This window comes from Scyliorhinus canicula, chromosome 5 (assembly GCF_902713615.1).
Source record: "Scyliorhinus canicula chromosome 5, sScyCan1.1, whole genome shotgun sequence".
Lineage (NCBI taxonomy): Eukaryota > Metazoa > Chordata > Chondrichthyes > Carcharhiniformes > Scyliorhinidae > Scyliorhinus > Scyliorhinus canicula.
Window position 1 is genome coordinate 211,729,703 of NC_052150.1, and position 12,887 is coordinate 211,742,589.

Genomic DNA, 12,887 nt, shown 5'->3' on the forward strand with positions numbered 1-12,887 from the left:
AATTATTTAATAAAAAAAAAAGGATGTTTATTTTGCATCTAGCTGCATTTGGTTTTCAGGAGACTAAAGATGGCATTGCTGATATGTGATGTCTTGTACCGTTTTACACACACATTGCTCTATTGTGCAGATGTGGTTTGGGTCTCTTTGCATTGTGTTTTTTTGAGAAGGGAAATGGTACTGGTCCTAACACAAGTGAATGTCATGCAAATTTTTTGATCCTTGTGATTCATAGTTCAAATTCATTAGTTTCCAACTAATTTTGGCACTTTCTGTTAATATGCTGACCCTTCATAACATTCTTAGTACGTCACATATCTTGCATGCTGAGATTTTCCTGGTCCCCCTTTTCTCCCCCGTTTCTCATTTTCCCCCTGTACACCCACCCAAATGTGGTTCGGGAAAGAAAACAAAAAATAAATATGGGAGCCTTGGATAACAAGGGATATTGTGAATCTCGTCAAAAAGAAAAAGGAGGCTTTCGTACGGTCTAGAAGGGGGGGGTCAGTCAAAACCCTTGAACAGTGTAAAGAAAGTAGGACGGTACTTAAGTGGGAAATTAGGAGGGCGAGGAGGGGGTCATGAAAAGTGCTTGATAAGTAGGATTAAGGTGAATCCGAAAGCTTTTTATTCATACGAAAAAAGCAAGAGAGTGGCCAGGGTAAGGATTGGGCCACTTAAGGACAGTGGGGGTAATCTCTATGTGTTGAGCCAGAGGAAATGGGTGAGGTACTAAATGAGTACTTTGCAGAAGTGTTCACCAAAGAAAAGGACTTTGTGGAAGATGATTCTTGGGTAAGGTGTGTGGATAGTCTGGGCCATGTTGACATCAAAAAGGAGGTGATATTGGGTGTTTTAAAAAACATTAATGTAGATGAGTCTCCTGGATCAGATGGGATTTACCCCAGAATACTGAGGGAAGCAAGGGAGGAAATTGTTGAGGCCTTGACTGACATCTTTGTATCCACATTGGCATCAGGTGAGATCCCAGAGGAATGGAGAATAGCTAATGTGGTACTGCTGTTTAAGAAAGGTAGCAGGGATAATCCTAGAAACTATAGGCCGGTGAGCCTCACGTCAGTAGTAGGTAAATTATTGGAGAGAATTCTCGGACAGGATTTAGACCCATTTGGAAACAAATGAACTCATCAGCGATAGACAGCATAGTTTTGTGAAGGGTAGGTCGTGTCTCACTAAGTTGATCAGATTTTTTGAGGAGGGAACAAAGATGATTGAGGGAAGTGGTGGATGTTGTTTACATGGACTTCAGTAAAGCCTTTGACAAGGTGCCTCATGGCAGACTGGTACAAAAGCTGAAGTCACAAGATCGGTGGTGAGGTGGGAAGGTGGATACAGAACTGGCTTGGTCACAAGGCAGAAGATAGCAGTAGAAGGGTGTTTTTCTGAATGGAAGGTTGTGACTAGTGGTGCTCCACATGGATCGGTGCTGGGCCTCTTGTTAATCTTTATTATTGTCACAAGTAGGCTTACATTAACACTGCAATGAAGTTACTGTGAAAATCCCCTGGTCGCCACATTCCGGCACCTGTTCAGGTACATAGAGGGAGAATTCAGAGTGTCCAATTCGCCTAACAGGCACGTCTTTCGGGACTAGTGGGAGAAAACTGGAGCACCCAGAGGAAACCCACAAAGACCTGGGGAGAACGTGCAGACTCTGCACAGACAGTGGCTCAAGTGGGAATCGAACCCGGGTCCCTGGTGCTGTGAAGCAACAGTGCTAACCACTGTGCTACCGCATAGTATACATAAACGATTTGGAGGAAAATGTAGGTGGTCTGATTAAGTTCATGGATTACAGCACGGTTTGTGGAATGGCAGATAGTATTGAGGATTGTCAGAGGATACAGCAGGACATAGGTTGGGGACTTGGGCAGAGAAATGGCAAATGGTGTTTAATCTGGACAAATGTGAGGTAACGCATTTTGGTAGGTCTAACATAGAGGGGAAATATACAGTAAATGACAAAACTCTTAAAAATATAGAAAGTCAAGAGAGATATGTGTGTGCAGGTCGACAGATCTTTGAAGGTGGCAACACAAGTGATCAAGGTAGTCAAGAAAGCACATGGAATGCTTGCCTTTATTGGACGGGGCATCGCGTATAAAAACTCGCAAGTCATGCTACAGTTGTATAGAACCTTGGCACTTGGAATATTGCGCACAATTCTGTTTGCCACACTAGCAGAATGTTGTGGAGGATTTGGAGAGGGTGCAGAAGGGATTTACCAGGATGTTGCCTGGTCTGGAGGGTGTTAGCTATGCAGAGAGGCTGAATAAACTCAGACTTTTTGCATTACAACGACGGAGATTGTGAGCCGACCTGATAGAGGTCTACAAGATTATGAGGGGCACGCATAGAGTGGATGGGCAGGCACTTTTTCCCAGGGTGGAGGGTTCAGTCACCAGGAGACAGAGGTTTAAAGTCCGTGGTGCAAAGTTTGGAGGCGATTTGCGAGGCATGTTTTTTTAAACAGAGGATGGTGAGTGCCTGGAAAGTGCTGCCAGGGGAGGTTGTGGAAGCAGATACATTAACGGCGTTCAAAGCACATCTCGATAAATAGATGGGATAGGATGGGTATAGAAGGATACAGCACTAGGAAGTGCTGAGGGTTTGGGCCAAGGGTGGTATCATGACCGGTATAGGCTTGGAGGGCTGAAGGGCCTGTTCCTGTGCTGTATTGTTCTTTGTTCATTGGTAATTTGTTCAGCTGGGGAGGTACAAAATATGTTATGAATTCTTCTTGTTTGAAATATATTTGGTTAAGTTGATGGCAGGATGAATGCAATTCAGTGGGCAACTGAGATTGTATCCCATGCAACAACCTTTTCCAAGAGGAAATTTATTGATAGTAATTTTAAGACTGAAGATAATTAATGTGGCTGTCCTAAGTCATCAGAAATCAGCTAAGATTGAGGATTAAAATCATGTTTTATGTAATCAGACAAAATTTTGAAGGGTGTGTAGGATTAGCTCGAACTTAAAGGGCAGCATGGCAGCACAGTGGTTAGCACTATGGCTTCACAGCGCCCAGGGTCCCAGGTTCGATTCCCGGCTTGCGTCACTGTCTGTGCGGAGTCTGCACGTTCTCCCCGTGTCTGCGTGGGTTTCCTCTGGGTGCTCCGGTTTCCTCCCACAAGTCCCGAAAGATGTGCTTGTCAGGTAATTTGGACAGTCTGAATTTTCCCTCTGTGTACCCGAACAGGCACCGGAATGTGGCGACTATGGGCTTTTCACAGTAACTTCATTGCAGTGTCAATAGAACGTAAAATTTACAGTGCAGAAGGAGGCCCTTTGGCCCATCAAATCTGCACTGTCCCTTGGAAAGACCATCCCGCTAAGCCCACACCTCCACCCCATCCTGGTAACCTACTAACCCCTCCTAATGTTTTTGGACACTAAGGGCAATTTAGCATGGCTAATCCACCTAACCTGCACATCTTTGGATTTGTGACAAAAAAGATTATTATTATTAAGAATGTGAAAATTCAAGTTTTATACTTGACTACCATGAATTAAGTTTTCCAGATTTTATAAAAATTCAAAACACCCAGACTGAAATTTGTCCATGGATCTCTCTCTCTATAGGTTGCATTGATGTTTTCTACACTCGAGAGTTCTGTAATATGTCTCTTCTCTCTAGTATTATTATGTGGAAAGATCAGTTAATGCTGCAAGAGATGAGGAAGAATGACTATATCTTGAGGAATTTCTGCTGGTTAAGCTTCAGTGAACGTTTTGAAGTTTAGGACTATGACAAAACCTTAATCCTTAGTGTTCGATCACGCTTTCCATGTCTCTCCTTGCACCACTAAATTATATATTCCACCAGCATTTTATTTGTCGAATTATAAATTATTTTATGACACGGTAGTAAGAGCATGAGCTGAGAGTATTCCAGCATGCATCAAAAGGATTGATGGGGCTCTTTGTACTATGGGAAGATTCATGCATTTTATGTTTCAAAATGTCTACAGGTTGAGCATCCCTTATCTGAAATTTGAAAAGCTCCGAAATCTGCACTTTTTTTCAAGCGCTGACGTCCCGTGTGGGAAATCTCACAAGACTCTGGGAAGGTCCCCGGGCGATGCGCAGGTCCTAACGCACTGCAGACTGATACAATCCCTAGGTGGGGCTGTTTTGGTGCCAAAACCTCATCATAGCCAGACAGTGCATTAAATTATATTACTCACTGTGGTTATCACGTTGAAAATGTTTTTTTGGTAAGTACAAAACATATTTTGCCCCCTTGAACATTATAATTCCAAAATCCGATACACACAGCCCCAAGCATTTTGGATAAGAGATGCTCAACCGAATTACGTTTTGAAAGAATCAAATGTAATTTATTATTCATTTTTTTTAAATTTCGGAGCAGTATAGAATCCTAGAGTTTACAGTGCAGAAGGAGGCCATTCAGCCCATCGAGTCTGCACCGGCTCTTTGAAAGAGCACTCTACCCAAGCCGCCACCTCCACCGTATCCCCAGAACCCAGTAACCCGACCCAACACTAAGAGCAATTTTGGACACTAAGGGCAATTTAGCATGGCCAATCCACCTAATCTGCACATCTTTGGACTGTGGGAGGAAACCCACACACACACGGGGAGAAAGTGCAGACTCCACACAGACAGTGACCCAAGCCGGGAATCGAACCTGCGACCCTGGAGCTGTGAAGCAATTGTGCTAACCACAATGCTACCGTGCTGCCCATACCCGTGTAAATGTGAGCCAGACAGACATGTAATCATTTTTCTGAAGTATGTTATGTTCTTCTGCTATATGAGAATATTTCTGAGGCAGAGAATTTTGAATAGTTTTATTATGTAGATATGCTGAAGGTAATTGCAAACACCTGTGTTTATTGAGAATCCTGATGTAAATGTTTTAACTCCTCACAGTTGTATAAGGTAGCTTCTTCACAACAACATTTCAAGGCTGTATGAGCAGATTTCAAAAACACAAACAACCAACAAAGGTGCTGTTGCTGGTAGGGAAGTCAGGCATCTTGGCTGAGGTCAGCTGCTGAAAGGTTAATGCAGGCAATAGTCTGGGGGAGTGTATAATTCTAACTTCTAAGAGGTGGCAAGATGGGCTGAATGGTCTACTGTGGTGTAAGCCTTTTTGATCACAACAGCAAGTATTCTAAATTAATTATTTTTATGCTCATGAGAGAAAAACCTGAGCTGTCTCCAGCTGCTTGAACTTCAACTGTAGAACATCAGGAAGAGGATGGGAGTTTCCTGGATTTTGCATTCCAAGAGTTGGCCAAGATGGCCATTCTATAGGCTGTAAGAGTTTAGGTTAGCAGGTGAGTGACCATCAGGAAGAGTAGGAAGTGCAGGAATCTTCAGAGTGTGTGCCACTCCCAAACAGATGCTGGAGACTGCTAGGAGTGATACCCTGAAGGACTGCAATCCAGGCAATGACACCAATAGCTATGGGGCTGTATAGGTGGAACGGCCTACCAGAATAAATTACATTGTCGAGTTGTGCAGAATATTCTGCAAGGGGAAGGGAGTGAGCCAGCAATTGTGGTACACTTACATAGAGAGGGCAGCGTCTAAGTTCTGCAGTCAGTTTTCAAGAGCTAGCATGCTCTCCTTGCCAGGGTTTTGAGAGTAGAAATAGGAAGATGGTGAGTGTCAGTATGTAGCTTGAAGGAGGAGGAAAGACATCTTGGATACTGAGGCTGGTTCTGGGGCAAAAAGCTCTTATTCAAAATGGAAGGTTGTACCTCAACAGGATTGGGACCAAAATCCTTTCGGGAAAATTGTTCGGGAAAGTGGTTGGGGAGGGTTTAAACTAATTTGCAAGGAGTGGGCACCAACATACAGAAGTAGAAAGAAGGAATAAGATGCATAACATTCAAATACTCATGATGTGGAGATGCCGGCGTTGGACTGGGGTGAGCACAGTAAGAAGTCTTACAACACCAGGTTAAAGTCCAACAGGTTTGTTTCAAACACGAGCTTTCGGAGCACGGCTCCTTCTTCAGGTGAAATTCAAATACTCGACAGCTCAAGCTGGATTCAAATACTCGACAGTGCTAGAGGAGGTAATAGTTCCACATTAGATAGAAGCAGAATATAGCAAATAGCAAATTATCAGGTGGGTTCACTGTACGGTTGAAAGTAATAAAATCTAAAGCAGGGCATGGATGCGAATGCACGGAGTGTGGTAATTAAGATTAGTGAGTTACAGGCACGTGAAAATATTATGTTGTGGCTATAACAGAGAAACATAGAAATGTTACAGCACAGAAGGAAGCCATTCAGCCCATCTTGTCCACGCCAATCCAAGACACCCAGGTGCCTATTCTAATCCCACGTTTCTGCATCCGGTCAACAGTCCTGTAGCTTACAGCACTTAAGGTGCAGTTCCAGGTACTTTTTAAATGAGTTTCTGGTCTCTGCCTCCACCACCAACTCGGGCAGCGAATTCCAGACTCCCAGTACCCTCTGCGTAAAAAAAGTTCTTCCTCATGTCTCCTCTATACCTTCTACCACTTATCTTGAATCTGTGTCCCCTGGTTCTAGAATTCTCCACCAAGGGAAAAAAATGTATCTGTTCCCCTAATAATTTTGTACCCTTAATTAAGTCACCCCTCGGTCTTCTTTGTTCCAAGGAAAATAACCCCAACCTATCCAATCTCTCCTCGTAGCCACACTTTTCTAGCCTTGGCAACATTCTTATAAACCTCTTCTGCACTTTCTCCAGAGCAATTGCATCTTTCCTGTAATGTGGTGACCAGAACTGCACACAATATTCCAGTTGTGGCCTCACCAGTGTTTTGTACAACTCCAACATTATATTCTTACTTTTATAATCTATATCTCTGCCATGTTCTTTCTTTACAACCTTGTCTACTTGAACTGCTGCCTTTTATGGGACTTACGTACTTGTATGCCAAGATCTCACTTCACCTACCCCTCTTAATATATTCCCATTTACTGTGTACTCCCTGTAACTGTTTGATCTACCTAAATGCATGACCTCACACTTCTCTGTGTTAAATTCCATCTGCCACTTTATTGCCCACTCCACCAATCTATATGTAGTTTTGGAGATTATAGCTATACTCTACAAGGGCAGTACGGTGGCACAGTGGTTAGCGCTGCTGCCTCACGGTGCCGAGGTCCCAGGTTCGATCCCGGCTTTGGGTCATTGTCTGTGTGGAGTTTGCACATTCTCCCCGTGTTTGTGTGGGTTTCGCCCCCCACCCCCACAGCCCAATGTGCAGGGTAGGTGGGTTGGCTACGCTAAATTGCCCCTTAATAAAAACAAATAGCTGTCCCCCACTTGACCAATCTTTATGTCACCTGCAGATTTCCCAATCGTGCCCCTCACATTCACGTCCAAATCTCTGATGTATAACACAAGCAGTGATGATTCCAAACCGAACCCTGTGGAACAGCACTTGAAACAACTTTCCAATTGCAAGGCAACCATCAATCATCACCCTTTGTTTCCTGTTACTAAGCCAACTTTTTATCCAGTTTGCCACACTGCCCTGTATCCCATAGGCTTTTACCTTTGTGACCAATATGCCATGTGGGACTTTGTTAAACACCTTGTTAAATCCAGGTGCACCACATCCACTGCACTACCTTCATCAACCCTTCTTGCCACTTTCTCAAAGAATTCAATCAAATTTGTGAGATAAGACCTTCCTTTACTAAATCCATGCAGACGATCCCTAACTAGTCCATGCCTTTCTATGTGCCAGTTAATCCTATCTCTCAGGATTGATTCTACTAATTTGCCCACCACTGACGTAAGACTAAATGGCCTATCATTGTTTGGCATTTCCTTCGATCTCTTTTTAAACAGTGGAACCACATTTGCATTTCTCCAGTCCTCCGATACCTCCTGTGAGGATTGAAAAATCATCCTCCGAGCATCTGCTATCTCCTCCCTGACCTCCTTCATTAGCCTCGGAAACAATCCATCAGGCCCTGGAGAAGGATTCCAACTCTTTGAGTACTTCCTCCCTCTTTATGATTATCCAATCCAATATCTCGCAGTCTTCCTCCTGGACTACTATATCTGCACCACCCATTTCTTTTGTTAACACAGAGACAAAATATTCATTTAAAACCCTTCCCACAGCCTCTGCATCTACACACAAGTTTCCTTCTTCATCTCTGATAGGTCCCACTTTTTCCTTAACTAACCTTTTACCATGAATATATTGGTAAAACATCTTTGAGTTTGACCTGGCTCAAAGAAGAACAAGCCATGTATTCAGTATTCTTGGATACAAGGTGTTCAGGAAAGATAGGACAGGAAGGAAAGGGGCAGGGTTGAGGGGATTTTCACATTAACTTCATGCAGTGTTAATGTAAGCCTTCTTGTGACAATAATAAAGATTCTTAATAAGATTATTATTAGGGTAATATTGTACTGCTGGAAGGAGAGGATTTCACAGAGGGGTCAAAGAATGTAGAACATAGAAAATACAGCACAGAACAGGCCCTACGGCCCATGCTGTTGTGCTGAACTTTTGTCCTAGATTAAGGACAAATTAATCGACACCCCATCATTCTACGGTAATCCATGTACCTATCCAATAGCCGCTTGAAGGTCCCTAATGTTTCCGACTCAACTACTTCCACAGGCAGTGCATTCCATGCCCCCACTACTCTCTGGGTAAAGAACCTACCTCTGACATCCCCCCCTATATCTTACACCATTCACCTTAAATTTATGTCCCCTTGTAATGGTTTGATCTACCCGAACAGGCATCTGAATGTGGCGACTAGGGGCTTTTCACAGTAACTTCATTTGAAGCCTACTTGTGACAATAAGCGATTTTCATTTCATTTCATTATTATCCCATTTTGTTCCATGAGCTATAACTTTGCTTACACGTCTGTTGCGTGGCATGTCTTTTGGTAGTCCATGTACACCACATTAAAAGCATTATCCTCATCAACCTTCTCTGCAACCGTATCATAAAATTCCAGCAAGTTACTTCAATGTAATTTGACTTAACAAATCCTTAAGTAATCCACAATTGCCCAAGTGATTCATAATTTAGTCCCAAATTATCATTTCTGGAAGCTTTCCCATCACAAAACTGGCTGGTATGTAATTGTGGGGCTTATCTTCGCAACCTTTTCTGAAGGAGGGTGTAACTTTTGTAATAATCCAGTCCTCTGGTACCACTCCTGAGTTTAAGAAAGACTGGAAAATTATGCCCTGTGCCTCTGCAATTTCCACTCTCACTTCCCTTGATACCCTTGGGATGCACCCCACCCAATACCCCTGATGCCTCATCAATTCGAAGTACAAAACTGTCTATCCAATATCTCTTTCATATTCATTTTAAACCCTTCAAATGTCTGCATTACCTATTCTTTCACCATGACCAGCGCAGCACCTCCTTGTTGGTAAAAACGGAGGCAAAGCATTAATTTGATACCTCAGATACCCCCCCTACCTACATAAGTAAATTCCGTTTTAGGTCCCTAATTGGCTCCACTCCTCCTTTTACCACCCTTTTCTGATTTATGTGCCTATAAAAGACTTTGGGATTCCCTTTTGTAATAGCTGCCAGTCTCCTCTTAAACTCTCTTTTTCCTATATGCTTTTTTAATTTCCCTCTGAACCTTCTATTTTCAGCCTTGTTGTCTGTTGTATTGTACACCTGACATCTGTCATAAGCACACATCTTATTCACCTTAATCTCCATTTGATTCAGAGAGCTCAGGATTCATTTGTCCTGCCTTTCCACTTCATGGAAATATACCTCGACTGTGCCCAAACACTTTCCTCTCGAAAGAAATTCCATTGTTATCGTCTTTCACCTGACAACCTTGGAGTCCAATGATCTGGGCTAGATCCATTCTCACACCACTGAAGTTGGCTTTCCCCCAGTTAAATATCAATGTAAACAGCCCTGGTTCAATTCCAGGATCAGCTGAGATTATTCGTGAAAGCCTTGCCTTCTCAACCTCGCCCAAGGTATGGTGACCCTGAAGTTAAATCACCACCAGTCAGCTCTCAAAGGAAGAGCCTGAGCCGATACTTACATTTACTTTACGATCCATTGGCCCACCTGATTCCCAAGAACCAGGTCTAACAGTGCTTCCTTTCTCATGGACAGGAAATATATTGTTGTAGAAAATATTCCTGACATACTTGTGGGATTCTTGCCCCTTTCTGCCCTTTACACAATTACTATCCCTGTCTATATTTGGATATTTAAAGTTTTCCATTATAACTATATCATTCTTGCACCTCTCTAATTTATTTGCAAATGTATTCCTCTTTCCCACTGGCCTGTTGCCTACACCTAACAGTGTAACTGCACCTCTTTTGTTCCTTAGCTCTAGCCACATAAATTCTGTCATGATTGTCTATCTATTCCCCTGATCATTTATGAACCTCTATCAAGTCGCCCCTCATCCTTCTCCGTTCTAATGAGAAAAGGCCTAGCACCCTCAACCTTTCCTCGTAAGACCTGGTACGGGAAATGAACCGTGCTGCTGGCCTGCCTTGGTCTGCTTTAAAAGCCAGCTCTTTAGCCCTGTGCTAAATTAGCCCCTTAGTAGCAACATGGATACAAAATTGGCTGAGTAACAGTAGTGAGAGTAGTAGTTAATGGATTTATTTTGGGCTGAAGAAAAATTTGAGGTGGTGCTCACCAGGGCTCAATGTTGAGACCTCACTTTTCCTGATATATATTAATGCTCCAGATCTAGGTGTACAGGACACAATTTCAAAATTTTAAGCATTGTGAATTGTGAGGAGGATATTGGAGAACTTCAGAAGGAAAAATTCAGGTTGGTAGAAAGGGTAGATAAGAGTATAAAAATAGGGAAATTATGTTAAACTCGTATAAGCCACTGGTTCGGCCTCAATTATAGTATTGCATCCAGTCTGGGTGCAACACATTAGGATGTGAAGAAGGCAGTAGCGAAAGTGCAGAAAAGATTCACAAGAATAGTCCCAGGGATGATGAACAGTTACATGGATAGATTGTAGACATTTTCATTGGCGAATAGATGGTTCAGGAGATTTAATAGAGGTATTCAAAATCATGGAGGGTCATGAATTGACGGAGACGGTCTATACCCATTGGCCAAAGGATAGAAGTCTACGAGATTATGAGGGGCATGGATAGAGTTGATTGGCAAGCACTCTTTCCCAGGGTGGAGGGTTCACTCACCAGGGGGCATAGGTTTAAGGTCCATGGGGCAAAGTTTAGAGGAGATGTGCGAAGCAGGTTTTTTTTCCACAGAGGGTGGTGAGTGCCTGGAACCCGCTGCCAGGGGAGGTTGTGAAAGCAGATACATTAACGGTGTTCAAAAAGCATCTTGACAAACACATGGATAGGTTGGGTATAGAGGGATACAACACAAGAAAGTGTTACGGGTTTTGGATATAGGTTGGTATGACCGGTACAGGCTTGGAGGGCTGAAGGGCCTGCTCTTTGCTGTATTGTTCTTTGTTCTTTGATGGTTGATTGTGAACCAGAAGAGGCAGATTTAAGTTAAATGGCAGAAGAAGCAGTGGTGACATGAAGAAAACTTTTCCATGCTGTGAGTGGTTGTTAGGATCTGTAATGCACTGCCTACGAGTGTTGTGGAGGCAGGTGAAACAATGTATTCAAGAGCGAATTGGTTTGTAACCTGAAAAGGACAAATGTGCAGGGCTACTGTTAGAAGGCAGGGAAGTGGCGATAGGTAAATTGCTCCTTTAGAGAGCAAGTGCATACAATAGGCTGACTTGCCTTGCTTTGCACTGTAACAGTTGTGTGATTGAATTGAATTTCTAGGTCAAGCTAACTTTTAAAGTACGGGTTTTAGGGCAGTAACAGGCAGAAGCCATTGTGTGGAATAGAAGCAGAGCCCTATGTCCAGGTGGATTTTACCCTAGAGTAGGGATTAACAAAGTAGCTTATCTAATTGGTCATGTTCCAATGAACGCCTTTTGTGAATCAAATTGCTGTTGGGGGGGGGGGGAGTTCCAGGATTTTGACCCAGCAATGATGAACTGCGATATATTTCTCATGAAGCTGTGTGACTTGGAAAATAACTTGGAGATGGTGCTGTTCCTATGCTGTTCCAATGCACCTGCTGGCCTTGCGACCTCTAGCATCTAGAAGAACAAGTTTGGGAGGTGGTGCTGTTGAAAAAATCATGACGTTGTTGCAGTGCATCTTGTAGATTATACACACTGCAGAATGTGTTAGTGGCAGAGAGAGTGAAAAATGGTAGATACTGTTGAGCTGCCTGAGTGTTGTTGGAGCTGTACTCATCCATGGAAGAGGAGAGTATTCCATCACACCCCTGACTTGTGACATGCAAGTGAGGAAAAGGCTTTGCGGAGTTAGGAGGCGAGTCACCTGCTGCAGATCACCTTGTAGCCACAGAATTTATATGGCTCATCCAGTTAAGTTCCTGGTCAATGATGACTCCCAGGATGTTGAAGGTGGGAATTTGACAAACCGTAATGCCGTTGATTGTCAAGGAAAGATGGTTAGATTTTCCCTTGTTTGAGGTGGCCATCTGCCTGGAACTTGGGAATGTTGTCTGGATCTTGCTGCATATAAACACAATTACTTCAATAAATAAGGAGCCATGAAAAGTACTGAACAATCATCTGAGGACATCCCCACTCCTGGCGTTAGGATGGAGGAAAGGTCATTGATGAAGCAGTTGAAAATGGTTGCGCCTGAGACACTACCTTGAGGAACTCCTGGGACAGAGATGATTGACCTGCAACAAGCGCAAACATCTTCCTTTGTGCTAGGTATGGCTCCAACCATTGGATAGTTTTCTTTCTGCTTCCCATTGACTTCAATCATTAATCTATCTTGATGAGATAGAAAAAAAATTATTTCATGAACGATTGATAA

The 12,887-nt window shown here is 43.1% G+C and overlaps 1 protein-coding gene across 11 annotated transcripts in view; it reads left to right on the forward strand.

Moving 5' to 3' along the window:
* kmt2ca (lysine (K)-specific methyltransferase 2Ca) overlaps positions 1-12,887 on the forward strand; it is a 537,383-nt gene that overhangs the window by 321,254 nt on the left and 203,242 nt on the right. The gene's annotated exons all lie outside the window — the stretch shown is intronic.